This window comes from Chlamydotis macqueenii, chromosome 10 (genome assembly GCF_036417535.1).
Source record: "Chlamydotis macqueenii isolate bChlMac1 chromosome 10, bChlMac1.mat, whole genome shotgun sequence".
NCBI classification, from domain to species: Eukaryota; Metazoa; Chordata; class Aves; order Otidiformes; family Otididae; genus Chlamydotis; species Chlamydotis macqueenii.
Genome location: NC_141565.1, coordinates 2,148,885 through 2,176,045, shown reverse-complemented (window position 1 = coordinate 2,176,045; position 27,161 = coordinate 2,148,885). Strand labels below are relative to the sequence as shown.

Below are 27,161 nucleotides of genomic sequence, written 5' to 3'. Positions count from 1 at the left end.
AGTATTGAATCAGTAGCGACAGAGTAAAATAGGAAGATGGGTGTACATGCACATCCGTATCTGACTATATCTGAGTGTATGTTCAAAATATACGGAGGGATTCTAGGCAAAAGAAAAAATTACAAACTTCCCTTTATCTTTTCATAAATCCCGTGTTGTGATTCTTCATTAAAAAAATCCAGACTTTTTAAAAATAATTTTGATGAGGAACCTATCCTTATTGTCATACATGTATATTGTGTACAGAAACATGCACGTCATTCTGACCTCACACTCTGCTTTTATCAGAGGTAGATTCTAAGAGACAAGGGAAGCCAAAGCAGTCTGGCCAGCATACCTACCCAAGCTGCTCTCCAGCACTGCTCTTCCCAGATAAAGCCAGACTAATTAGAGTATAGGTATCAGGTTATCAATACCTGGCATCGTTCAAAGGCTCAGTGTATCTAGCAAGAGGACAAATGAAAAGTCTGTTTTAGCCATGTGCGTACATTCATGTACTAAGAGAAATGGAACTCTCATTTACTGTATTATGTTATAAAAAGCTATGCAAAGTAAGAGAAAAAAAAAAAGTATTTGGCTTTTAGCACAAGCCTATTTATCCATTGTCTTTCAAGTTCATCTCAAACATTCAGATAAACAAAGATAAGCTATCAAAGGCATACATTACCTTTGGCAACGTACCCGTGTTTTAGCGAGCCTTTGATACTTTGCACTTCAGTGTCATGTATAGCAAATCATGCTTCGAAGGGTACGACAATCAAAAATTATGTGGTAAGCACATAGCTTCAGAAACAGTACACTAATGAAAATAGGACAACAGCGGAAGAGTTTTATTAATAAGCTGATTAAGCTTGGTAGCTGTGCAAGTTTGTAACAGATCTGTGTAAAGCATGCTGGTACGAAGCATTTCAGGGCTAGGCTGAGGTGCACTGGAAGATTTCAGTGTACGCTAATGGACCCTATCTCTGTTACAGGTACCAGCATTATTCTTGTCAGCAGCAGAGCGCAGTGGTAGATTCCACCAACGTGAAGCTCTGCAGGATGATACACCAGTGTAGGTATGCTATTTTAAAGAGAGAATTGCATGTGTATATGCCTAATTTAGTCTCTCATTACAAAGGTGGGGGATGTTTTGGTCAGATGTTTCATGTCATTTGTTAAGGCTTTGTTGTTGTTGTTACAAATTCATTTCTCTTAGACTGGACAGAGGTAATCGCATTGATTATATCCATCAGGATATGCGTTTCCTCCAATGGAAAAGTCAATTTAATCATGTTTAAAGCTTCTAATACAAGATTATATTCATTTTGGTCTTATTTTTGTAAGAACTTTTTAAAAATTTCTTTTTGCAAGATAATAAAAACCCAAAACAATGCTATGAGCAAAACAACTAAATTACTTGAACAGTAATTAGCAAAGACATCAGGTCAAAGGAATGCAAACATACGAGTCTATTGCTATGCCTCACTGCAAAACTGTAGTATGCTGCGTTAGTAGATTTGTTAAATCTTTCAGCAATTGCAGAGAAATGAGCATCGACATGTCTGGTTGTACCAGAGTATTTTTTATACTTTCAAGATGTATATCTAATACTCAGATGTATTCAGATTAATTTATTCAGACATTCCTTAACTTCAGACTTATTTCTGGTGGAGACAGAAGCTTTCCATTAGCAACAAATTATGTAAGCCTTTCTTCTGCATTTCACCTTAATGGAACAGTGACATAAGAACTTCAGTAACTGCCAAAACACTATTGCTGAGACATCAGTTTTGTTTGATAGTAAGGCAGAATGAAATAAAAAAGCAGTCTTTTGGGGGGGGGCACTAAAGCCCTGTTTTTCATAAGGTAAGTGTTTCTAACGTCTTTGTGAGTTAGAGTAACCTGATTCTGTGTTCACACACTAACTTTCAGACAGGAAATGGAAAAAAAAAAAAAGCTCCCCCCCCCCAACAGTATATAATATATATTTACTTATAAATCCAACTGGAGGTCTTAATTCTAACCAAAGTATTACTTGCAGTAATCGTGCTTTATGATGGTTTGCAATTAAAGTTAAATCTTTCCTGAGGCAGGAAGGGTGAAACTCAGAAGCATTATTGCTATCTGAGGAGGATCAATAGCCGAGACATCTCCCCAGGACATACTTGACAGATGGCACCTCCTTTGAAAATAAACTAAAGTGGATTTTTTCCTCCTCTTGTGAAGGCCGTATAAGAAGCAATATGACTAAATATTTCTTACACTGGTGCATGCAGTCTTCAGATGCTTTACACCTAAGTCTCTTATACTTGACCCAACATTCTCTAGGTAAATTCTTTTAACTTTTTGTAGCTTTCAAGACCCCAGACTTCAAAATTAGGTATTTTAACTAAGTATTTGTGTGAAGCATTCAGTACAAAGCAACAGAGTTATTTCCCCAAGTAAAGGATTTTGATTTATCAAGTTTTCAAGTAGGATCACGCTTTTAGCAGACAAGAATGCAAGCAAAATGATTTGCCTTCCCCGCCACTCCAAGCTTCGTTTAGCATTTGGTAACATACAGTCAATTACGCTTATTCTTAAATATGTATTGGTGATTATAGACACAGGCTGAATTATTGTACATGTTAGCCAGTATTTTATCTTTAAAACATGAGATTTAAGAAGTTTCCACTTATCAAAAGGAGTGAGAGATGGCAGCTAGTTCACACATTTGAAAAATACAATGAAATCTCACATCGAAGCAACCAAAAGCGAAAAACAGGCCTATTCAAGAATAATTTCCATTTCTCTAGCAATCCTAGGAAGTCTTTGAGTATGGGTAAGAAATAGGATCTGTTCTCATATTTGACACACTGTAGTTCATATAAAATAATAGGCCATACATTTATTTAGTTTAATGCAGGCCGTGTAATTCACTTCAGTATGTAACTTAAACATGGAAAATCCTGGTTTCTCTTAGGATAAGAAATAGACTCAAGTGATTAAAAATCTTCTGGTTACTTTTCCTGGTAGCTTTTTGTTGCTTGTTTTTATAGGAAGTTAGGAATTCTCTGAGGAAAGCTCCAAATCTTTGTGTGGCTTTGTGAGTAACGGAAATAATTTACAAGAAAATACGCTACTGCTGCATAGTGATATAGAACAATAAATAATAAAATAATCAAGAAGTAAGGATCGCTAAGACTCCCTTTCTATAAAATAGCTTTTTCTAGAGGAAAGTGGAACTGCTGTAGAACAATGTAAATGAAACATTTGAGATGATTCTTGCCAAGGAAACTTACCTTGGAATTTGACAAAAAGCCATTATGTTCTAATTACCTTTACTTCACAGTTTAGTTCTTGGTAAGAAAGTGCTGCTTGGAAGCAGCTAGTACTGTAGAATTTTATAACCCTGAGTAAATTCAATTGTTCTCCTGGGCCAGAAACCTAAGCAATCTTTCAAAAAGACAAGAACATACTGAAAATAATGTTTTCTAAAAAAAAGACTTGACTAGGATATAAAATGCTAGGTAGCCAGAGTTGTGCAGTATTATTTGTAATTATTTATGTAGGTTATTAAAAATATCAATTATTTTCCCGTAAAAATAGGTAGTTTTCACATTGAATACTGCATTCCTCACCCAAGGAAAAGCAAGAATAGTGGTTTCGATAAAACTGTTACCATAGAAGGAAAGAACAGAGAATTATTCTTTCACAATAACTTAATGTAGTAGAAAACTTTCAAAGCAATGAGGTATATAAATACTATTCTTACCACAGCTATTTACTGCAAGGTGTAACACCCTTGGTCTTCATTAGCATTTTTGAATAAAGGAATGTCCGTATGTCATACTGCAGCAGCTATTGATAGGCTAGACAATTCCTTTTGGTTACATTAGCATCTATCTTCAAACAGTCCAAACTGCTTTATTTCTAAGCTTAACCTGAACTTGTTATTCTGATTTCCCATTGATATTACAAGAGTAAATAAACACCAAAAAGGCCACTGTTATCAGGCAGCCTTAATCACTCTGCCTTCCTTCGGTACTGCCACCAGTTCCAGTGTTGCATCACCAGCGCTGCATTAGATGTATGCCACCCAGTATGCTTTCCCACTGAGAATTATAAATAGATAAATGCACTTGGCATTAAGAGGTTGAAGGGGGCTTTTTGATTCATAGAAGTTACAGAATTAGGCTAAAAGAGTTTTGCAAGTTATTCTAACTAGAAAAGCAAGTCACAGGTCTAATAATGTGAATGGTAGTTCATGTTTTTTTTTTTGTCTAGAGTTAGTGTCACACTGCGCCAGCATTTGGGCTACATTCCTGACTCTCACATGGAGAAAACCTGTGGACTTGGTTAAGTTCTCTGTACAGAGGTTTCTCCTGTGTAAAGAAAAAGTAGGAGCACTGCTACGCTTTCAGGCTTAGTAGCCATTTGACAATACATGTAACGCAGCCTAATTATACTCTGCTGCCAAAGGGAAAAACCCCTTTTCCCCCCCCTTTCAGCCCAGCAGCACATTTCTGCCCCTTCTTTCATACTGGATCTCGCAGTCATAACACTGCATGGGAAGTCAGATTGTTATATTTTCATGACTAATCTCTCAATCCCAGCACTTCTTGATCAATGCAAGGGAAGGCGCAGGAGGGCCAAACTGGTGGATGAGGTGCACAGACACTGCAACCTCCCTGTTTGGCAACAGCCTACGGCTCCAGTTATTTGGTTTGTGAAACTGCAGCTGCAGTTAGAAGCTCCGTGATTCCAGAAAGAGTATCTTTTTGCATATGCAAAGTATATCTCAAAGGCCATACATTCTTACTCATCTATTTATCACACTGACATGAGCCGCAGGTCAGAGCTGAAGTTGCTAAATCAGTTTTTTTGGTCTATTGTTCATAAATTCCACATGTTAAAAGAACAATAGTAATAACTAGGAAGGCAAGAAAGTTTGCTGATAAACACAAATTTTCAAGGTAGTTGAGACTAAAACACATACATTGAAAAAGCGCAATATTAGATTATGAAACAGTAGGTTACACTTTATGCAAATGAACGCAAAGCAACCGTCTAGGAAATGACAGCCTACATCATATGCTAACAGTAAGGGGTTTGGGTTTAGCTCTTGTCGACCAGATAGATAAAGAGATGTAGGATATACTCCCTAAAAACACCAGCTCAGTGTTCAGCAATGGTTAAGACAAGAAACAATGTTAGGAATTTAGGATGAGAGCTGAGAACAAAACAGAGGAGAGTACTTATTGCATTGTCTAAATCGCAGATGTGCCCACATTTTTAATACAGCATGCAGATCTATTCCTGTGCCAAAATACGTTTAATGAAATTTTAAAAGGAACAGAAAAGGGCAGCAGAGATTTTTAGAGATCTTAAACAGCTTTTACGTGATAAGCAACTAACTAGATTAGGACTCTTCAGCTGGGGAAATAAAAAGGATGACAGAGAAAAATAAAGTTATTTTTATAAGACAAGTACATCTCACATGCCTATATAGTCATCTTGTGGGGACTAAAAAGATAGAATTGAGAAAGAATTAGGCAAACTCGGAAAGTAGGTACTCTGGTGCATAGGCATTTCCTAGTCTAGATTCTCACAGCACTTCACAAACCACAATGAATCCAGTGATAGATGATTAGGAAGAGTGCTGTAAACAAACAAAAAAGTGTTTTCCCCTAATATGACCTCCCATGTTACAGCAATCCATGTAAGGTTTTTCTGAATTTGAGGCTGATTTTCTATTTCTGTGCATTTGAAAGTCTTTTATAGTTTCAGGCTTTCTGTAAGTTGCCTTTTGGGTTTTGTGTTCACCTTAGGATGATTTTATATTTACAATACTAGAGCCAAGAGGTTTTTAATTCTCATTTAGAAAAAAACTTAGCCTTTTTGACAAATGACTTCTTGCAGCTAATAGTGCTCTTTTGTTCTGCAGTTTATCCTTAGGTTTGTACTAGAATTACACAGCAAATTCCTACCAAAAAGGTGTATATACAGTAGTTTCGAAATTAATTTCTACTTTTACAAAATGCAGCCAATATTACAAAAATATTATCACAGTTTGTCACTTTTAAGTGATAGCATCTCAGTTAAGTAATTTCAAGATATTTTCATCCATGTCCTATTTCTGATCTGTGCTGATCTGATTTTGCGTGATTTCCATCCTGAATGGCTAGTCGATTACTTTCCTCTTAGTCCAATTACTGAAATACCAAATGAGCAGATTTTCTGCCTCCAAAATGTCCCTAAAGTACAGGGTTCTGACTAATCCCAGTTTGGCCAAGAAGAATAAGTAATCTATCTATTGATATACATTACTTATCATTTAAATCATGTGCATCTCCTAATTTGAAAAGGGTTTAGGACACAATATTTAGATCCAGATTTACTCTCTGAATGTTCCGTAGTTGTCGGAATCTTGATCTGCTAATCCAAGACTGCCTAGGCTTTTAAGAAAAATCGTGGCTCAGATTTAGTGATGCTCTTATGTTCCTTCACAAAATTCTGGAGAGTGCATGTTTTGCCTTGCTTGACCTTTGTTTAATTAAGTGGGATAAACACACAGTTGTTTCTCCAACACCCAGAAACTGGAGGAATAAAAATAGCAATATGACATAAAAATACTTAGAAAAGTTTATACAGTGAAGCAGAAATACCATCCAGTTTAATTTGAAGGGTTAAAAAAATTTTTGCAAGTAACCTGAAAATCTTTGTTATTTAAATAAACATCTTGGGTGTTAACTTCTGCAATAAAGATACATAGAGTATATAAAAAGATGGTGGTCTCAGAGGTTTTGTTTATACACAGTACTTTGCTTGGCAACACAAAACAGCATTAAAGTGCACAGCATGTTTTTAAAAAGCAAGTTTAAAGCACACAGCATTGTCATCCCAGACTGCTTACAGAAGAAAAAAAAAAAAAAAAAAAAAAAAAGAGGACAAAAATAGAGGATGGGAAGAAGAGAGAGAAATAACATTTTCCCATGCAGGTATTCTGGAAAGTATAGCAGACTCCACCCAGCATAGCGAACAGACAGTTTACAGAAAAGCTAGGCTCAAAAGAGAAGTAAAATGAGGAACTCTGCAGTCAAAAAATACAGAAGTTCACCAGCTAAATAAATGTTCTGTGTTAAAATTTATCATCCTGATTCTAGGAACTAAGTGATACGACCACAGGCTACAAAAATAGCCACAGAAGGAGTCACATGGAGTGATGTAATGTGAATGTGGAATAAATCCTTGCTTTTTTTAAACTGAAAACTTTATATTCAGTTAAACTCTAGGAAAAACACAAACCAACGAAAAGGTTAGCCCTAGTGCACTGAATCAGGCCAAGGGCAGTGTTCATCTGTATGTATTACATCAGTATCCCATGGTAGAAAAATCTGGTACTAAATTTAGCATAACAGTGCAAAGTACTGCACAGAGGTAATGGGTAAGACCTTAATTTCTGGAAAAGTTACTCTGCATTAAATGCATTATCATATAGCCACTTAATTTATTCCGTTCAAGGACAGAAATAGATATGGGAGCGTTAAGGAACCCTGTTATGTCCTCATGAAGGGGGTTCATAACTCAAATCTGAAGGATTTGGGGTCTGTTATTTTTCTACCACATGTTTTTGTAAATAAAGGCACCCAGGAAATCAGAGATGCAGCAGAGAGGAGTGGATTGCATTTCAGTTTTGCCAGCCTGCGCTCCCACACCTACAGTAATAAACTCCCAGAAAAAGTTTTGAAGAGACCTTATTAAAAATGTAATCCTGAAACATTTCTAAGAAAGCCAGAAAGTGACAATAAAACAATGTTCAAGATTTCCACTAGAATATATTAAAAACACACACCACAGTGGTGAGCTGTGAATGGTTAAAGAAAATGAATAGCTGTATGCAGCGTGCTAATACACTAATGCAAGCAAAGCACGTCACTGCCCTGGTGCATGAGATCATTGGCCAAGTGGCTGGATATTTCAAACCACATGAGAGGAGCACTGCTCCTTCCAGCATGGTATGCAGCCAGAAAGAAGAAGAAAAAGAAGTTTTAGAATCTCCCTTAAGAAAAAATAAAACAAAAAAGTGGCCCTGCTATGAGCTGCACATGACTCGCCTGGTCTGTCTTTTAGATCTGGTCTTGAATTTAAATTAGCCCATAAATAGATTCTATGTTATCTTCTCTTTCTACCACATCATAACACCTTTGAGGAGTTCAGCAACAGACCAGTTCGGCTTTGGAGCCTGTCCTAGCTCCTGGTTGGTAAAGTTACTCTTCTTATCCAGCTCCATTAATTCCAGTTTTTAACTCTTCTGGAGTACCTGAATATTCAAGTATGATGCTTTATGCCATTTAATTCTCTTCATAGAGCTAAGCGTTAATGAGGAAATAATGTGGTTTTAAAAGAAAATGCACAATAAAAAAATATATACAACAATATTACAGCAAATTTTAGATTATAATGAGCAACAACTACAAAGGCATTGGATTTAAAGCAGTAAAGGGCTCAAATTATGGCTCTACAGAAACAACTTAGTCAAGTCTCCTAGGTGAGTAATTGAAATATGCTTAAGCAGATGTTAAATGCTTTACTAGCTCTGAGATTTAAGTTAAACACAAGAGAGAGATTTGCACGAATGCCAGAATTACCTTGTTGGTGAAAGTGCATCATTTGGAAAAAATGCTGAAGCAGTAAGGCAGTAACAGGGAATATCCATTGTTAGCTACACCTGTGTAGCCTCAAAATCATTGAATCAAAGCTCCGAGATTACACCAAAAGAAAAAATAATAATCTTGTTTAAGGATTAGATCTGTCCCTTAGGGAAGACTGTTTGTTTCTACTCCCTCAGCTCTCCCCAAAAGATAAGGGGATAGCATATGTCATATTACCACCATTCTCAAGTTTACTTGACCTTGAATTCAAGAGCTCTTTTCATTCTTCTCTGTAACAGGGAGTTAGTTCTGCTTCCTGGCCTAGCCTTACTGTTGCCACTGCTTCTAGCAGTGCAGAAAGAAGGAAAGCATCTTTTTCAGAAGACTTTTGTCCTGTGGAGGGCTGAAATCCACAGCGGGGCTGGAACTTCTCATAACTTCACAAGGCTGGTACCAGTCCTCACCAGACTCACATGATTCAGGGAAGTCACAGGACTCAGTGACACTGAACTAGAAAAACTGAGGTGAAATAGTCAGCTCTGCTGTGAGTTTTGCACACATCTATGTACTTGGACTCTGTCTAAAGGGCTCTGAGTGAGCTATCTCCAGAGCACTTACAAGCACAACCCACCTAAGCACACACATCTACTGCCCTTCTGCAGGCTGCTACCCCAGTGCGTGTTTACCAGAACACGCTCCGTTTATGCCCAAAGCAGTGCCAAGAGGTTCAAAGCCTCGGGAAGGCAGGTCACGCTGCAAAGGCAATCTCAGGGGTGGTCTCTGACAGACATTAGAGACAGTTTTAGCCTCCAGTTTTCAGTCTTGCTCTTTGTTCTTACTTTACACTTTCATACCTCTGTGAGGAAGGATGAAGCAAAGATAAGCCAAACACCACAAGACTGCCAGACATTACTGCAGTGTGGACTCAGTTCTAATGTTTTGCAACATATTTGGAAAATGTTTTGTTCTGTAAGGGTCCATAGCCTTCTGATGCCTCAGTTTTCTATCCTTGAAATGGAAATGGGCATGCTTCCCTTGTTCTTTCAACACTTTCAACTGTTTACAAGGCATCAACATTGGTTAGATGAGGGACATCGTCATAAGCCAGAACTCCTGCTAGCATTGGACGTAACTGGAATATTGACAAGAAAAATTATCTTTAATGCCTACTAATACTGGAGAGGTACAAAAAAAAAAAAACCCAACCAAACAAAAAACAACAAATGAACAAACTGTATTGATGAAGAATGAGGCATTGGAATGGCAGGAGTAAACCTGACTAATATTCCTGGGCCAAGCAAACCTAGGTGTCCATACACAGTAAACTTCACACCTGTGAGAGAAGGTCCCACCTGCAAATACCATGCTCCTTCATCTCAGGCATCTGCCTCCCTTCTTTGCTATGGGCCATGGGGAACAAAGAAGGAAAAAGACTCTCTGTAACCAGTAGAGAAACTCATCGTAGAAGGGCATGCTCTCCAAAAGCACATACATACATACATACATATCCTTTACCACTAGGAAAAACTGGTTCTAATTGAATTTTTTTTCGGTTTTGCATTCTTACTACTCATAGCATTTGTACATTTGTTCTAGACATCTGTAAAATCTCACAGATGTGTCTACCTAGGAAGAGTTTTGCTAGCACGCTTGCAGCATAAACAGTCTGCTTTTGCTGTCCAAAACAAACAAAATCAGAATTAAGAGCTGCTCACTTCTCAGCATACTGACATGCCATTATAATATTATGAACATTGCACTTTTCTGGCTAGCAACCCTGTTTTCCTCATGGCCTGTAAAAGAAGGAAGAAAATTAACACTCAGCTCATGTTGCAGTAGTTGCAGAGATCCTCAGTTGCCCCTCTGACATTATTTTATAGAGGCTATCTGGTCCAAAATTGTAAGCGTCTGAGACACATCAAATGCGAGCACCATCACAAATCAGCAAGTTCCTTAAAGAATAAAGTGGATTACCACTTTGTTTCCCAGCTGCCCTGTGACATGCATCTTTCTCTTTCTTTGATTCATCTAATCTTTAATGGGGAGGACAATTAAAGACTGTTGAGATACAACATTCCAGCAGTTCTGGAGAATAGCAAGTAGTATTGCTTACAAGTCTTTTTTGAAAATGTATGCAGTCTTCTAGTGGGAAGTTTAAAATAAAAAGTTATCTGGCAACAACTTATCTTGAACTCTCTGACCACATACAAGTTTTTGCTTGCATTAAGCTCTGAAGCCAGTCGTATAACAACAACTCAGCGTTTAATCCTGCAAAGGGAAATTCTGCCACATATCGTTAGTGGTATGGCTCATCCATGATATAATCTTGGTCTGGCTGAGGAACAGACTGTAGTCCCTGACCAATTCCTTTGAACTTTGACAGTACGGTGTTGTTACTTCTCATGACGCTATCAAGAGTAAAATTATTCTGTCCTGTGATCCAGCCAGTCTTTTAGAAATCCAGCAGCTCCAGGTCTCACATCTTTTTCAGTCTCCTTTGGCTACGTGCTACTTATCTCCTGGGATAGAGCATCGAGAACATAACTTCACAAGGCAGATGGACCAACCTTTCTCTCCCTCAGTAACCAATATGATTTTTTTCAGATGAGCTTAAATGGGAAGCAGAATCATTAATTCAGTCCTCAGAGGAAGAAAAGAAGCAGAAAGTGTCCCAGAGGCCTCATCCCTTCTCCCTACCATTCCTGCAAATGGTGGATCAGTTGGGCTTTGTTCTCCCTCTCAGCATGGAGGTGGACTGAAGAACATATGGGATTTCCTGTGTTTGACTGGAGGACTCCAGCCTAGAAGCCATCTCAAGCCTGTGGTAAAAGCAGGTGCAGACTGCAACCCACAAGGAACAGAAATGTAAATAAGGGCATCAAAACGATGATTAAATGAAAGCTGGCTGCCATAGGTATTGATGAGGGATGTTGTCATCAGGTGGATCACTAACTGATGTAAGCATGGTGGAACAGAATGTGGGGCATTACTGGAAGCCTTTATTATCAGGCAGTTTCAAAACTTCCCGTACCCCAAAGGCAAATGGCATTCTATACATTTAGGAGAACTGGCAACATTAGAGACCCAGGTTCAGAGTGCTCGGGATAATCAAATAAATAAGTACACACACACAATGTGCTTTTCTTGGTTTTGTTGTTGCTATTGTGGAAGTTTTGTTCCTTGGGATATTTTGGGATCCAGCCTGTGCTTTTTGAGGTTAATTCTAATACCAGCACCAAATTAATCATTCAAGATATTCTCCAGCTATTCAACACTGACAGCCTAGGCATAGCTCATATAAAGAATGCTAGCTGAAGGTTAATAATTGAAATATAGAAAGTGGCATGAAGTCATAGAACTCAGTCATTTTAGATATAGGAAAAGAATTCAGGAAACAAAATACAGGTTGGGTTTGGTTTGTCTTCTTTCCCTCCCTCCCAAAAAAAAAAATATTTAATCTCTCCTTTTTACTAATGTCTCCAAGACTAGACAGTGTGTGGAAAAGAGAAAATGAGTTATGATCCATTTGTTTTCCCATCACAAAGCATACCACAGAGGGAGGAATCTGGTCTTTTAGATTCTACCTCACATGAAAGGGGATAATGCTAGGGCAGAAGGAGTTAGCTGAAAACCCTTGAAAACTGAGGATTGCTGTGGCTCAAGTAGGAGGCTTCTGCTTTAAAGAAAGTTAGTTCTCTGCTACTTAAGCTTACTGAACAATTCAACCACATAAACCTATTTACAGAGTGAGCTGCAAGTTCTACATACATGTATATTGGCTTTCTTCAGGTTTTACTGTTTTTACTGCTTTTACCTGAAGGCAGGAATCCAGGCTTATTTAAGCTGTAATGATTGCGTATCTCCTGTTTCCTAGCTCAAGTCCCATAACAGTGCAACTGTATTTGAAACTGGAAAACAATTCTTTCTGGATTAGGAGTTACTTCATCATGGGGTGAAAGTGTTTTGGGAAGAGCCCCCTTCATTTTTTAAGCTTGTCAATAGAACAAACATTAGGGGTAAAGTCTCTTATCTACATGCTAGGTTCTGCAATAGCCACGTTGGATACCCAAACCCAGCTCTGGTGACTGGTTTTCAATAGGTCCTTCCATCTCTCCTGATGGAACTGGTTTACTCTGTATAAATACATACAAATAGGAGCAAAATCCTGGAACTTACTTTGTCCCAAGCAGTTGGCCTACATTATTTGATAATTTGGAATGAAGGGATGTCTCTCATCTAAACCAGAAACTTTGGCTTGGAACACTGAAACCTTTCCTGACAAAAGCTTCACCAAAATAAATTCATTTCCATGCAAAACTTTTGGCTTTGAATCTCATTTTCCAATGAAAAAGCATTTTGTTGAAAGATTCTTGATGAGGTATCTTTCTGAGCAGATACATTTTGAGTAATCACTGTGCAGGACAAGGAAATATTTGAAAATCACGAGCTTCATCAGTGTCATCCAACAGATGCATTTTTGCATAAGTAATTAACTTGAAAGAAACATACATAAGCATTCTCTACTGGTTTACAGTTATTTTCAGGCTATAGTGAGTAATCTAACATTGCATCTGAAAGCAGCTGCAATTTATAGATGAGTAATCTTTGCATATGAATAGATTTTGATCTGTGTATGACTAATTTCTACTTCAACAGTTTAAACATCTTTTGCTTCCTGTTAGAAAGCAATTACAATTTATGTGGACAATTGTTTGTTGGTTTTTTTTTCTCTTGAAGGAAATATTGCATTTGTCAGTATTGAACAGTACGGTTCTTTTGGAAGCTGTATTTCATTCTTCACTTGTTCAGTTGCTTTTGATATTATCCAACAAATTCCACTGGAGCCGAATCTTAAGGCCCATCAAGTGATAATTTATGGGACTTTAAGCAGTTAAATTACATGAACACAAGCGAATCTGAATGTTTCTAATTATCTTTGTGCTTACTTCAAACCAGATACGTAGTAAGTCTTTTTTTTTCTTTCCAGGAATTACAATATATGCCACATGGCAAGAGAAGAGGTGATTGCACTATATCCATGCTGGTTTTAGTACCGGTAGAACAAGTGAAAATAACGGTGAAGGTAAGTTATTAGGGATGTGAACCTAGAAAGCAACTTTAATATACACATATTCCTTAGGGTCTGCCGCAAATATTTGTGCTGAAGATGACTCCAGTCACTTTTATTGACCTTTAGACATATAACAACGCTAAAGAGAGTTACGCCTACCAGTCCTCTAACACAACCATTTGCACAAAAGTTACTGTAAACAAGACAAGCATCACTGTAAATACCCAGTTTCCCAATAATTTTTCCCTCCCCTAGTGGAAAACTGACTTGCATATTCTACATCTTATTACGAAGTATAGAAGAGAGACCACCAAGGCTGTGTTAACATGGCCAGTGTGTTTTCGTTTCCCATCCAGCCTTTTTAAAAAGCAGCACAACATCAACATAAAAGCTACTGATACAGCATTAAGGTTTCTGCAACTGTGTTGAAAAGAGCTGTGAAATACTGCATTTTGCTTGTTGAATAAGAAAAATAATTTTAATTTGTGGGTAGTTGGAGACACTTAAGCAATGAGATCATATCTTTTTATAATCTCAGAATTTATTGTGTAATTGAAACCAGAAGAATTTAAAAAACCTGTCTTTTGAAGACAAAATATCTCTGTTGAGTATGCTTCAACTCAGATTTGGAGATGCAGGATACAGAAAGGTGAGACTTGGTGCAGTTTGTCATAATCAAAGAGGCAGAATGCGGGAGCGTAAGTGGCATTTTTCATATAAATTGTTAGTTAATAATATAAAGGCATGGTGGGTGTGGAAAATAGGAAGAGAGACGAACACTGGATAAGAAGTATTAGTGTGAAGGCTACAGTGGTACTTCAAGCACAAAGGACTAATTCTACCCAACTCTGTGTCAAAGAATGGTGGTCCTACAGCCTCCATGGTTCATCCCTAGGATCTTTGTCCATAAGCAAACACTTTAGTCAGTAATCTCTTTCATTGACAGTGATCCTGGCCAGAATATGAATGCTTATTATGTACCATGCCATCTATTTAGACTTAAGTGGTATAACAAGCAAACTTGAATCTGGACAGTTATATAAACAATATTGCACAAGTTTCTGATTAAAACCTAAATGTGTAAAACTTGGCTCTGGTTTATGTAAGAGTTCTTCTTCATTAGCCTGCACCAAAGAATTTGAGTAATTCTTCAGTGAAATCATAAATTTTCCACAAGCCCTTGCTAGCAAATAAACTTTGAATAGAAGTAGCGTATGTTCACATGAGTTACAGATTCACCAGCTCTTTAAACAATATTAACTGCTTGCATATTCCTGAAGGAAGTTAGGCTGTCATGGCATTCTTTCAGCTTCGTGTCTGTAAGGAGAATTGAGTCAAAGAAAGAACCACAAAAAGATAGGCAAAGCATTTATTTTGCATTTTGAGACTTTGAGGAAAGGACTGAGCTTTTAGCAGTAGGTGAAGGAATCCAAATGCAAAGCCTGTGAAAGAAACCAGATTCAGAAAGGTGCTAGAAAACACTTTGTGGGAGGCATTCGCTCGCAAGATCCGAGAGAGCAATTAAATCCAGGAAGCTGGCAAGGAGACTGAGGTGGGTGGGTTAGGTGGAATTGAATCAGGTTTTGGTTTGTTTTGCACAGCACTACACTGAGCTAGTTCCTACAGCGTCATTCTGGTGAGTGAATGTGTCATTAATCAGCAAGACAAGGTACTATAAACTTGATTTTGAAAGCGAGGGCTGCCTATCTGCAAAAAGGTAGCTATTATCATCCCTCGCTTTTGTAGCCAGAGGAGACGGTTCCCTTACATTGCAGCTGCTTTTTACAATAGCTGCTTGGGTTGCATCTGCTTCGGGTACTCTTACATCCCCTGGCTACTATTACGTTCTGTGCAGTAGAAAGTAGCAGCAATGTGAAAAACAACAAAGGATACTTTTAACTATCCTAATGGGATTTCAGGGATCTGTGTATTAGAATGTGCTCAGAGAAAGATTTTATTGACAGGCTAGAGAAGTTATTTCCCTTGCATTCACTCACATACCCAGATTAGTGTAGTTTTGTGTATCCCAGACAGACTTGAACTCCTCATGAAGAACTGAATCTTGTGTAATTCTAAAAATAATAATTTAATAATAAGGAAGTAGCGTATCATTAATTTGAGCATTCTTACTAGTCTTTCAGATCCTTCAATTACATTAGGAGAAAGGAATGAGTACCAAATCTGTATTTTTTTTAATCTCAGTAGATAGGATCATAGACTTCTGTAATGAAATCTATTGGTATTTTTTCAGAAATAAAATTGCTACAAGAATCCCCTCCTCTACCTGCCCATACACTCACAAAACATCACCCACCATTCCCAGTATAGGGGTGGAAACTTTGATGGGAAAGAGTTCATCTGAGCAGAGGAAGATAAAATAGCCAGTTGGGCTGCACATCCACTAGTCTGTAAACTAACTGCAAGGACTGTGTAAATTCCTGAGTTCTGGTTGCTCGAGTCAGCACTGCCACATAGGCTTCAAGATCTGCATACTTAAAGTATTTCTAAACAATATTTCTTTAACTTATGAGCTGAATACGTTCAAATGAGGCACAAAGCTGTCACAAGGGTCTCATATATCTTGTGGAAACAAAGGATTAGAGCTGTCTGCAGTCTGTATAAATGTATAAAATTAGTTATAGTATTTAATTGCTTTTCACAACTAACATGGTACATTTATCATGTGTTAAATGCTTAGCTCTCTCAGGATAGTAGCCATGTATTTTTGTACTTAGTGGGCAATATGCAATATACTGTTCAAAGTAAAACCATATCCACAATTTGAAATCCTTGCTTACAACAAAACAAGATTTATAAATGTACAGCCAACTTTAATATATAATCTGAAGAAGATGAGAGCTGCTTCTGCACCTTGAAAATATTATCTGTGATTAAATAGTGATTACAATCTTCCCTCAGATAAAAAAGTATGTATGTGTATATATTTATGTATATAATTTCAAAATCAAAGCCTTGTACTTACTGCATCTTCTTCTGCATGTCATCTGATGGCATTGGGAACAGATCCCACCATCCCAGAATGCAGCCTGGCAGGTATTCGTCTCCTGCTTATAATAGGCTCTCTAATTGCAATGCATTTTTTTCCTTTTGAACTAGCTAACTAACCTGTAATTTTTCTTGGTATCTGCCCAAAGCTAAATGAAGTATCTGATACACCTAAGGAATTCCTCATCTGCTACAGCTGACTTCAGATTGGGAGTTGCCATCACAAAATAAGAATGAATTCCCATGTAACCAGGTTTCAATAATATCCCCAGGCAAGAGAGATCACTCATGCTTCCATTTTTATACTGTTTATTAGCTCTTACAAGAGGAACAGTGAAGCCTGCATGCAAGTCTCCTCCCCTGAGCTCCAACACAAGATTGAAGCTGAGAGAGATTCTGATCATTGAGCAAGTATTGACTTGATTTAATAAGGCAAGAAGAACCTCAGCGAGCAATTGCAATTGCTGCTGCTACCCACTGGCTTCAGGTGCTTAGCAATTCAGCAGATCAGCAATGACTATGCCCAAGCTTGACCCACTTTTTCTTCCCCATTTTGCAAAATCAGGGTTATTCTTGTTATTTTGCGTTTGGCACTTTGCGCTTAGGCAAATGCGTTGCAATAAAGCATCTTCCACTGCCACAGCTTGAAAAGATTCTGCTATTAACATGTCCAGCTGTTGATAGGCAATGTATATGTAAAAGTGGGGAGGAGGCTGCAGAATTAAGTGCAAATTAGCATGCAGTGACAATGGGTCTACAGCTGGGAAAAAAAAGGGCTTAAACTAAAATACTAACTCTTCCCTTTTCCTCATTTTGAGAAACATTGAATTTGCCCTGCCTTGTGTTCCTATAGCCTCTTCCTCCTGCTGGCATGCCGAGTAGCAGACAAGAGACTTACTGTCCTCACCAGCTGTCTCTCTTCTCCAGATTAAGACAGTGGTTGCTGGGTGGCCTGCTTGTCTGTTCACGGACAACAAAACTCTGCCCTCCCTCTCAGAGGGTAAACATGCAGCTTCTCAAAGAGTGGAACTACTGTGCCCAGTGCAGTCCTTTTTCTTCAGCTCTTTACTCTGTTGAAGAGGTACATTCTGCAGTGCAGCAACCTCATGAACTTCTCTTTTCTACAAGAGCATAGAGGGGAAGGCAAAGAGAGGCTCTCTGTCTTTTTTTTATTATCGTGCCCTTTCTTTCTTTGTGGCCTCTGCCTTGTTCCATGTGTGGGAAAGTAGATAAGAATCCTGAGAATAGTGTAGGACAAAGACAAACCACACATTTCACTCAATCTACGTGAGCTCTGGGTAGAAAGTCAGTTCTCTTGTAGGGAGATGAAATGTTTCCCTAAAATGTTAACCATTGGTCTACTGGGCAAAATAATACTGCACTAGAAATACACAGCCTTCCCCCAGTAAACCATTTCCTTTTATTTGTCGTCAGTCCTTAGGTAGACCTTGCATATGCTGCAGTGTAGCATTGTTCTGCTTCTGGACAGCCCTTTTTTTTTGTACTGCTAGCAAGTCTCCGCTTACCACTGCAGGTGTATATCCATGCAGTTTCAAATTACAAATAGCACAGTGCATGTAAGCCCAATGCCAAACCCTGTCATGAAGAAACTAGATTCAGAAATCACATGCACAATCTCGACAATGCAGAATGAAAGTTGCAAAACATTCTAAGACACTGTCTGCCAACATCGTTGCCTTTCTCTGAAACATGAAGCCATTTCACCACACGGGTAAACTTAATGAATTTTTTCTTTTGTATTTCTGGTAAAACACACACCTTCCTAACTATGATTCTCATCAAAAGATCAACTACTTATTTCTTTAATATAAAAAATAAAAAAGTCTGAACTAGACACAGAAAAATAATCAATCTCAAGTACTTGAGGTTTGGGTTTTGGAAGGCACAGAAAGTGGAGGGTTTATAATAGAAGGTCTGGAATGGCCTTTGCTCTAGATAGCAGCACTGCTTTCTCTGCCTGAAGTTTCAAGCTTGTGTATCCGAAAGTGTTTCATGTAATTTAGTTCCTGTAACTACAGGATTTTTTTCAAATCCACTACAGATTTCCTAACAAAAAAGGATGAATAATTTTCCATATGAAAGTTGGGGAAAGATACTCAGTTTTAGCCAGCCTTTTTTAGTGAATTGGGAGACAAACAGATTACATTCTAGTTTCCTAGTAAAAATAGTAAAATTATTCCCACGTATGTGATAAGAAGTAAAGTAACTCAAGTAAAAGTGAGAAGAAATAAGCTGGTGGTTGAGAAGACTTAATTTCAGTGCAGCTTAATAAAGTACTGTACTGGTATCCACAAATTCCTATTTTTAGTTCAAGCAATTTTTCTCCATTCCAGTTCACCCTTGGATTATAAATGATACACCACACGTGAACATGGGAAGCAGACTGTGGCTCAGACATAACATGCCTGGCTTGGAAGAGCGTTCAACACTAGTCAGCATGTTTGGGACCTCTGCTTAGGAACAGCTTAAGTCCTGCATTGTCCACCTGCAGGTTCCCCGTTTTTGGAAAGAGAAAACGACATTGTCCATCTTGTGGATATTGCAAAGCAGACCCGTATTTTCAGACAGCTTGTTGGCAAGGATCTCTATGGCGTGGTTCTGTGTGCATATGGTCCTCCTTGATCGGCATGTGGATACAGTGGGGACGTTTAAAAGATTGCAGGTATGCATGTAGACATTTTACAAAAGCAAAAACAGTGTACAGGTGCAGCTAAAAATACCTCTGCATAAAATTCAGCCAGCTAGTTCAAACTGCTAGTGAAGTCCCAGTGTCAAGAGGGTGTGAATCTGTCATCATTTAGCAAAAACATCTCTTCTATTTTTTCCTTTACTACAATCACTTTAAACTATCACTATTTCAATAGTGACATACTGTAAAAGATGGAGATTTGGGGCTTGGCTTCTGGTTCAGGGTTTAGATTTTTTTTTCCAGACTTCTGTGCACACAGTTGTATTTGTATGCAAACAATATTTGTGCAGGTGTCTATCTGGTGTTGGGGCATGCAAAACCAGGGCTTGCCAAAATGTTGAATTATTTTCAAAATAGAGGGAGACGGATTCAGATTAGATATTAGGAAAAATTTTTTTACAGTGAGGGTTGTAGAGTACTGCCTCAGGTTGCCCAGAGAGGTGGTGGACGCCCCATCCCTGGAAACATTCCAGGCCAGCTTGGCCGGGGCTCTGAGCAACCTGATCTGGTTGGAGATGTCCCTGCTCCTTGCAGGGGGGTTGGACTGGGTGGGCTTTGAAGGGCCCCTTCCAACCCAAACCAGTCTGTGATTCTATTCCCCACCCCCCCCCACCCCAACCAAACAATCATTTCGCATACCAGAGTACTTGGGCACTAGTGGGATGTGTTCTTCCATCTCAACAGAAGTCCACATTCTTTATGGAACTACTTATGCTTTCTTCTTGTACTGCAAATGACTAAGAGTACAAGGTAGAACAGAATAAAACCTTGTGACAGAATTCTGGAATTCTCTGTTTCTGTCTTAACCCCCAGCACTTCCTGCTAGCTGATACATTCCAGGCTAACAACAGCTGATTCTCACCAAATCTGAGGCAGGAGAAAAGAGTGATCCCTGGTGGAAATATTGAAAGGAGGGAACAAGCTAAGGATCCTTAAAGACGTGAGGTCTTTAAGAGGGGACTTCTGTACACCTTCTGGAATCAAAATGAGCAAGTATTAGATTTGAGTATCAAAACTGAATCTACTTGTATTCAATGGATTGTAAAAGTTAATATAATTCTGAGTATCAAAATGAACAGGTAGTCAATTAAACTTCCAGTGCACTATGATTAAAAATGAAACAAAACCAAATGTCTTTTGTGGGAGAACTGCGTAAATATAATTGGGTTTTGTGCAAGGATCAGTTCAGTGGCAAAGGGAGCACAGTTCATTTTCTTGCAAATGCTGGTGCATCCTTGGCTTTGCATGCAGCTACTGCTCCTGTTCACAGGTACGGCACTGCTACCCTCACGTTGCTTTCCCAAGGGAGCGACATTGTATCTTTGTGCTTAGGAGGAGAAGTATAGTCAATATTCTCATGTTCCCATGCCTAGAGAGAGGTACTGGAAGGAGCACAGAGCACCTCACCACATGGCACAATCCATAGTATAGGAACATGCAAAAACCAGCAAAAAAAATAGCATTTGGCCTTCAAAAAGGTAGGTAGGTTGGTAGCAAACACGTCGATTACAACAACAGAATCCAGACTAGCTAGCAGCTGAGGGAGTGCTGACTTAATCGTGGTATGCAGAGTAGGTAGCCAACAATATTAATCTAACATACTATGAATGCCCAGAATACTGATCCCAATCTTTTTCCTTCAGATTTTGAAGAAGTATGGGATATCTGTCAATGAAATTAAATACAGTATAGCTTTGGAGCTTAGAGGGGAAAAGTATGGTTACCTAACATTCTGGAAAAAAAAAAAATACTACATTTGCATTTTGTTATTCTTTCCCCTACAGCCTGATTAATGGAAATCTATTAATGATTTTGATCCAGCTGAATTGAAGTTGGGAATAACTGGACATTCCTATTAACTGGTAAACTGCTTCTTCAAAGCAGATGACAAACAATATGTGCTTCGTTGTCAAACACGTATCACTGCCAAGAAAAAGGACACTGGGCAAAGGGGTTGCGATGGCTATTGTTTGGCATGAGTCTATGTTTGTAAAAAAAATGCACTTCCAGTCATTTGGGTGTGGGACTTTTCATGGAACAATCTTGATTAGCTTGCTTTCCTAAGGAGAGGAAGCTTATGTAATGGTTCGGTCTCTCTCTTGCTCCAAATTTCAAGCATGTTTGACACATGAGCCAAGGTCTCAGAAATAATTAAATTTCTACAAGTTTCTTGGAAATCGGCAACTGAAGACAGAAAAAGGAACCATATTTATTCCCCAGCTGAAGGAAGGAAAGGACTCCAAAACCAGCCACGGTACATTGTACTGTTTACTATAGCAGGCCAGCCACCATTTACCTGAAGCTGAATGAGGCACCGTATGTGAGGGTTTTGCCCTGTGGGGTGACACTGAGATGAGGAACACAGTTAAGATATCTTCATTTGTTCTAGTGGGGAGCACAGGTGCTTCATGGATGAGCTCCTATAAATCTGTAGTGAAGCTGCTTTAGTTGTGCTGCTCATAGAGCAAGTGTTTGGGTTTTTTTTCCTGAAATGTACTCTAACATTCAAAACACCATAAGCACAGTCATCTTGTTCTTAAAGAAGCATGGCACAATACTCAACAAATTGTACCATAGCTGAGGCACCAAATAATTAAAATACAGAATATTTTAGTCTTTGGCTAGAGGACCGTAGCTTATTTCACGTATGAATGGGCAAGAGTGGGTAATAAATTTTGATCTGTCTCTCTAAGATCATTTTGATTTACCCAACTTGCCAGAGAATGTGAATCTGAATGTAGCTGCTGAAGGGGAAGTATGTTGACTCAGATTTTTCTGAGGAATAAAAGCAATGTAGTGATATCACTGTGCAGGAAACTTTGTCCAAAATCATAAAATGCTTAATATCTTTTTTCCTTATAGCACGACCCTATCTGTGCCAGTCCTTTTTCATTTGTTGTTCTCAGCCTGGATTCCTTAGATAACTTTGCTAGAGACTTGAGTTTTATTGTAGATATGGAAAACTGCCTAGAAGTTTTGCTCCGTGGTTGTTCTGGCTGCTTTCCAGCCTCAATAATACTCAAGACGTAACACATTCAACTTGCTCCAGCAATCACTCTTTAAAATAAAGCAAAAAATAAAGGACACCCTACAAAATTAACTCCGCTGCTACCTGACTTCAGAAACCGGTAAAAGTGAGTAGCGACCTGCATTTTCGGAGGGCGAGTCCTAACTCTGCTGTACTGGTTACGTGGGCCTAAAATCCAGTGACAGGTAAAAGTGGCAGGGTTAGTGTAGAGGTCAGTAAGAATTTTGGTAGCACACTGCAGCCTGTGCATGCATTTAAGTTGTTCTCGGTGCCAGCCTGGCTAGCACCTCTGCTGACAATAGTGAAAGTGCAGGTGGAGACACCTGGGTTTTATTAGACAGCCCTGTTAACAAAAACTTAGCTGACTTCTGTGAAACATTTATGGCTACGTAAAACCAAAAGAAAAACAGGGAAGAACAGATGGAGTTACGTGAAGCATAGAAAGACAGTAAGCTAGATTTTAAAGCTGTCTGAGAACATGACACATAATACACACTATTTGCCACGTGGTATAGCTAATCATGCCCACTTGACATTTCCACACATAAAATACTGATTTCTGTTCCCTGTTAATTTGCCAAAAGATTGTTTGGGCTGTAAATTTTTGTGCTGGGTCTCTGCCCTAAGGTGATTGTGTGTGCGTGTGTGTGTGTCCATACGGACAAAATAGCAACAATCAATTGCTCAAGAATGACAAATAGTAAACTTTACTCAGTTAACAATTTTCCAGCTATTTCTTTGAAGCTGTAGCGTGCCCAGCCTTTCAAGCAAGCACTTCAAATTTGGTGATTTGATTGCGTTGGTTAAGGATGTGTTTATTGACATCTGGTAGACTGATAAAAGTTCACCTTGCTGGCCATCCACTGGTTTTATTTAGAGGCTGAATCACTTGTTCATTTACAGTCCCTAGCAAACCAAAATAATTAACAGCATGGGCTTCTACATGGGCTGCAAGGGGCCAAGACTGCGCCTGTTATCCTTTCTCATGGTGGAGAGTTCAGTCAAAGCCCTGACATTTCACTGCTTGAAACCTCTCAAGAAGCTTTTGCATGCACCCCAGCACACCCCACAATCACTCTGCTTTCCAAGACATGCGATAAAGGCAGAACACAAGCTCAGACTGTCCACGAGAGTTTTAACACATTTACTCCTTTCTTAGAAGGTACATCAGAAAGAAGACAAGATGAAGAGAGAAGATAAGTGATATTCCTATTGCTTAGTTTCCTCACGGCATTGAAACAGATCTGGGACTGTGCTACATGTCTTTCAGGTTTCTGCAATTCTTTTTAACTGATCTGGACCTTCCTTCAGGACTTTATCTTTCTGCTGCTCCTAAACGTCAGTTTATTTTGACATCATTCTGTCCTACAGTTACACTGGATCTTTCTGGTACACAAGCCTGCTTGTCTCTTGCTCTGTGCTACGTACAGCTTCCTGTGAGCTTCAGTGAGGCTGCTCAGGTTCCCTCGCCACTAGTGGAAAATGTGTCCTTGAGCAACTTACTTAGCCTCTGCCTCAGTTCCCCATTTTGCAAAAGAGAAATTTGTATTTCACATCCCCTACCTTTTGTCTTGACCTCTGTTTCAGTTATGATAAAAGGTAGGGTCAGGTTTCATACAACGTGTGTAATAACTTATTTTTACTTAGCGGTGAGAGGATGGATTTCACAAGAACGTGGACGCACGGAGGGAGAGAACTTGGACACACACAAGACTGAGGGACTGAAGAGAAGTTACAATTCTGAGGGAGCTGAAGAATTTCAGAGTTAGGCAGAAACTCCAGACCTTCCTTTGTGCTAAATGTCCTGGCTGACACAGGCTTTGATAAAGAAGGATATTATTGCTTTTCTTGCAACTTCTGACCTGCTGCCAGATATTGTCCAACTGTGGACAGTCATCAAAAAGTCTGGAATTTTTCTATCAGAGGATATGAGTGACTGTAATTTCCTTAAAATGAATTCCAAATAAATAGCTGAAATGTATTAAACCTCAGACTATCTAGGAAAAAAACATAAAACCTAAGTCCTTGGGGGGTGAGTTTCACAGTTTTCTGTTCTAATGAGAAATTCAACCTATTGATTCATCTTTGTTAATCAGAGGCTTCAAAGGATTTGCTCTGTAGCTGAACCTAGTGAGATGAGGTATCACAGCAGGCCAGCAGGACTGAACAGCGGGAAGGTGAACCTCTGCTCTACAGGTACAGCGCCCAACGGGACTGGGATCCTGCCCTAGCCTTCTGGCTGTGTCTCGATGGCTGTGAGTCCTCACGCAAACCCTGCCTCCAGCTCCGCTAAATCAGTCTCACCGACCTGGTGAGCTGCATGGGATTACAGAGCAGTGCATTTGGTTCCTTTTACTCTTAGGATCTCTCACTGTAAGGTGCAATTCATCAGCCATTAAGCTGCAAACCTGATGTGTGCAAAAATATAAAGGAGTCTGCCAAGTCCATATACCTCAGAAACAGGTATTTAGCATGTTTATTTTGAGAAGTCTTTTGTTTAGAACACATGCAGCCTGAGACACGGTGAAACAGCTTCAAATGCCCACCTGTTGGTTCCATTGGCTTCTCCTCTGCTGTAAATTAAAATATCTAGGTCCAAATTTGTTCTATAAAGTTCATGAGGGAAATGAAGAAATATAAATTAGCAGTACAGTTTTTAAAATACTTGGATTGTGTCTTTTAAATTTTTACATGTGATTATGACATTTCATTTTAGCTATACTATCAAAAACCAATTAACTTGCATCAAATGCTGCATGTGAAGTACTTCCAAGGTCATACAGTTGGGACAAGAGAGGTTTTTTCTTAGTCTGTTAGAAAGAACCCCAAGAAAAACACCCCTGCAGTTTTAAACATCCACTTAATACTGGCAGGAGATCCCTTCTAGGTTTCTTTAGAAAGCACAGCGTGAGCTACTGAACTTAGGATCAAGAACCAAAGCAAACAGAAAACTTGCATAACACACAAGGCCAAGGACGCAAGGTATTGGATCCTCTTGCTTCACCCACTGCAATATGCCCCGTTGCAGCAACGCATTAAGAAACTGAGGTAAGAGGTAAGAGAAGGCGTTGCAATATCTCAGCAACATGAAACAGAGCTGGTTCAGGAACAGAGCTGAGCTTTCAGTTTAGTGTGAAGGGGCAGAACTTTTCAGCTCTCACCAGTGCTAACGAGTCCCATGACTGAACTGTGGCATACCTGGAAAATGCAATCCATAATACGTATACTCTCAGTCATTATTTGGAAACTTCTGACCTATATGGAACCTTGCAAGGAGCTACCGCTGCAGATATGCTATCACGGCAATTATGGGTAGCCATGGAGCTCTAGTACTGTGTGTATATAATACATTGTTATGCAAACACACATCTCCTTTTAAACCTCAGTTTCGCAGTCATCGTGGTTTTCATTTCAAAGCATCAAAAAAGGAGGCAGAAATAAAGTCTCCTGCAAATAGACCTCGATTAAATCCAGACAGAATTTTTACAAACAATTCAAACACAGGCAGTCCGAAACCCTAAAATGGAACCGTGCTGGTCAGGGAAGGACAGTCACAACAAGGGTTGCACTTAAAAATGCAACTTTGTACTTGGTAAAACTTAATTCTTGTGCTGGTTTAATATTTAAATAGGAAAAGACCATTTCAAAGATGAATAGATTTTTCCTCAGAAAACAAGGGAATTCCCACCAGATTCTTTAGATGAGATTCATAAAATGCTCTTTAAAAATAGCACTTGGGCTTTTCTATCTGATCTCAGACTAATTAATTTAACCTTCTGAATCAGGTCCAGCAGGTATTTAATCCTGACCCTTTAGCCTGGATCCACAGATTCACTAATCGTCCACTGTACAATTAAAAGCGCCGCAGAAGCTTTGAAAATCATATTCCCCCCGACTCGTCCCCCTTGAGACTCACCAGAGCCTGAAACTTCTTCCCGCATCCAGCGAGCCGGCTGGCACCATCAGTAGCGATTTTGATCCGAAGGAGAAATCCAAAGGCTGAGACGGGACCCCGGCTGGTAGGATGGGGGCAGACAGCAAGCAAGTGTGCCTGGGGTTAACAGTTCTTGGGGAGAGCAAAGGCAAGGAGCTGCAGCAGAACGATTTGCCTTTCCAAAAGGCTTGAATGCATTCTTTCAGTTAGCAGAAATACCTGGACCCGCAGGCTGAACTCTTGAGTGTCACATGGGTGACCGAGCTAAAAAAGGCAAACCCATAGGCTTCATTTAAACTCCCCTGAGATGTTCGTGCTTTCCCCTGAGACTGCTTGTGTGCCTCTTCCTAACTTTTCTACAGTTTTCCTGGAATTTTAATATCCTGCTCTCTTTGGTTTTGTACTTTTTCACTCTTTTTATTTTTAGATTCAGTATTTCACAGCGGTCTGTAGAGCCTGCTTGACGCCAGCCAATGTAACTGGATCCCAAGTCCCCACAAACCAGGAATTGCAGCCACGATCAGCATGCTGCCGGGAGCGCAAACCTTGGCACTAGTCAACATCAAATAGTCTGAATCCTCTATTTATCTTACGGCAGGGCTTGGGAAAGGAGGCAAGGAGAGTTCATCAAAATGTAAAGAATAGCTGGGAAAGGTTAGGGATAAGTAAACAGAAATCAAAGATGCAAGTAGGTCTGCTATACCACAGATATGTGTGACCGGACTTTCAAAAGCAAGAACAGGGATTTAGAAAAAACAGAGATATTTCATTCTCTAGTAACCTGGTAACGGGACAGG

General features: G+C 39.2%; 1 long non-coding RNA gene across 4 annotated transcripts in view; it reads left to right on the top strand.

Annotated features, from left to right (window-relative positions):
* The window catches only part of LOC147599454 (uncharacterized), a 28,296-nt gene extending 5,786 nt beyond the window's left edge, over nucleotides 1-22,510 (top strand). The window contains exons 2-7 of one of the 4 annotated variants that reach the window (XR_015259537.1): nucleotides 975-1,058; nucleotides 11,220-11,449; nucleotides 13,603-13,698; nucleotides 17,009-17,179; nucleotides 17,620-17,773; nucleotides 21,187-22,510. This is a non-coding gene — a long non-coding RNA (uncharacterized LOC147599454). Of the gene's footprint in view, nucleotides 1-974; nucleotides 1,059-11,219; nucleotides 11,481-13,602; nucleotides 13,699-17,008; nucleotides 17,180-17,619; nucleotides 17,774-21,186 lie in introns of all 4 variants that reach the window. The other 3 variants (XR_015259535.1, XR_015259534.1, XR_015259536.1) reach the window with 3 other exon arrangements.
* Nucleotides 22,511-27,161: the final 4,651 nt, after the last annotated feature.